The sequence below is a fragment of the Phalaenopsis equestris genome, unplaced genomic scaffold, assembly GCF_001263595.1.
Source record: "Phalaenopsis equestris unplaced genomic scaffold, ASM126359v1 Scaffold001110, whole genome shotgun sequence".
NCBI classification, from domain to species: Eukaryota; Viridiplantae; Streptophyta; class Magnoliopsida; order Asparagales; family Orchidaceae; genus Phalaenopsis; species Phalaenopsis equestris.
In genome coordinates this window covers 919-3,425 of record NW_018165549.1, presented here as the reverse complement: position 1 = coordinate 3,425, position 2,507 = coordinate 919, and the positions used below count along the sequence as shown (strand labels likewise).

The 2,507-nt window shown below is 31.8% G+C and overlaps 1 protein-coding gene across 2 annotated transcripts in view; it reads right to left on the bottom strand.

The window, feature by feature from the left end:
* LOC110033178 (probable LRR receptor-like serine/threonine-protein kinase At5g10290) overlaps positions 1-2,507 on the bottom strand; it is a 36,604-nt gene that overhangs the window by 33,185 nt on the left and 912 nt on the right. The window lies entirely within an intron of this gene.

Here is a 2,507-nt window from a genome sequence, read left to right as displayed (position 1 = left end):
GGCTATAGAGTGATAATTTAATATCTTAGCGTTGCATGAATATCTATTTCACGTACAGATAATAGAAAATTGGTTGGAATAGACACTGCCTTTTTTTAAAGTGAAAGAATACTAGAAAGTTAGAAAATCATGGGGTTTAGCTCAGTCAAAGTAATTCCCTGTGTCTATAAGTATATAGGTTCACTCTTCTCATGAATTAGAAAAGTTAAAATTGTAATATTGATATTACAAATGTACAATAGTAGTTCAACTGTAATATTTGAGCTAGCACAAATGCATTTGATCACAAAGGTTATAGTTAGAAACTGTAATAATAGTAGTTGGCCACAAAAGTTGAGTTAGTGGTTGTAATCGTGCTAATTGATCACAGAAGTTGTGGCTAAATCTGTAGTTATAGTAGGTCACATAGGTCGAGGGCTGCAATAACTTGAGTTGTCTAGAAAAGTAGTAGTTGGAAGCTGTAGTCAAAGTTGGTCACATAGGTCGTGATCGGGGGTTGCAATAACGTTAGTTGGTCACATAGTTATAATTGGATGTTGTAATAATAGTTGGTCATATAGGCTGAGTTGATGACTATACCCCTTATCTTAGGACAGGGTTATAATTTTATACTGAACATTATATTTATTAGTTTACAACGTAAAGAAAGCTTAGGTATAATCGTTATATTCTAGCTACAATAGTCATAAGTGGCGGTCGCTTGTAGTCGGTGGTCGGCAGTGGTAGGCAGTGACAATTAATGATGGTTGACGGTGGAAAGTGACTATATAAACTAGAAGTTATCATTGAGTCTTCAACACTTTATACATTAAGGTTGTATTGGGATATGATGTTAGCAAGTAGAAGATGTCAAAGGCGGTAAATTGGGGTGGTTGGTTGTGGCCAACAATGACCAACGGGCGGTGGTGAATGATGGCCAACAGCTGCGGAGGTCATAAATTATTGTTGGTTCTTCAATACGACGTTATATGTTATGACAGTTTTTGGGATACAACTTTAACAAGCGAGGGTATCCAACAGCGATGAGCAGGGGTGGCCTATAGTGGTCGACTACAACTGTAGTGGTCGATGACAGCTGACGGGTGTTGGTTGTTAGTGGTCGACATCTACAAAGACATGAAGTTATCGTTGAGTTTTTAGCCTAGAACAACACTGAAATTAGCTATTGCTAGATTTTCAATAGGGTGTTATAAATTATGGTTGTGTTTTATATGTGACAATATAAGTAGGGTTGGTTGATAGGGGCGGCTGACAACTATAGAGGCTGAAGTTATCGCGGAGCCTTCAGTCCCAAACAACATTGAAATTCACCCCCTCTCAAGTGAAGAGAGTGGAACTATTTATAGCTTTTGCGGTAGGAATATTTTGATCTTTTGACAAATAACTTCCATAATCATCTGATAGACAACTCATGTTGTTTCCCCTTGATCATAAGATTTTCTTTTAATGATTTGAGAGTCATAATGACCTAAAAAATTTAGTGAGCTTGGGTTTTTGAATTCCTCTTGTTTAGATGCTCGGTTTGACTGTAAATATAACAAATTTAAAATTCATTTGATCATTAAGTTGACGATACAAAACCTCCAAAAGTGTTTTAATAGCCCGATTTGAGCTTGATTGGACTCATATTGAACCAATTTTATTATCGTTGGGTTCGTCTTGTCATAGTCTTTTTAACTATAAGCTCGTTGAAATTCAGGCCCCAGATGATCATCAATTTGAAATTTATAAATCCTTCATAAAAAATATATTAAGATTCGTTCTTGATAAAAAAATTATTGATGACCAGTAAAATATAATTAAATTTTAATACATCATGCTCGTATTAAAATGAATTTAATACTTTTTCTTAGATCAATCAATTTATCTTAGATATTTTGATCAACTTTTTTTAGGTTTTTTTATCTTTACACCTAGAAATATTTTGTGCTTTGGTGAGTGGTTAAAGTCAAAGAAGTTCTTATTTGCGACTGTAGGGCTGCAGTCAAAACGCAGGACAAATCATCTGCCTTTGGATGCTAAAACCGTTTGGTACTTTATTAAGGAAAAATATGTGAAATTTTGTATTGATTTTCGATCAGGATAATTTTAATTAACGATAAATAATTTTTTAAAATGTAAAATAAAATATATTATAAATTTTTATAGTTTTTCATAGATTAAATTTAAAAATTTAATACATTCATATTAAATTTAAGAAATATGTGTTTATACAAAACCCAAAACAAAAAATAAGAGCATGCTTTGTTATTTTATAAATAAATTAATAAATTTAAGAAAAAAAAAAGATGTATATAAAATATAAATATTCATGATAATATATAATAAGTATAAATTTAATTTCTTAAAATATTTTGGTTAGTGATATATTAATTAAGATGCTTTAGATGAAAACTTACAAGCGCATCCCAACATAAAATTCTTCCATTTTATAATTTTTATTTTTGCAATATACATTATAATAAGTCATGTCATGTCATGCTGTAGTTACGGCGCAGCTTCTAACA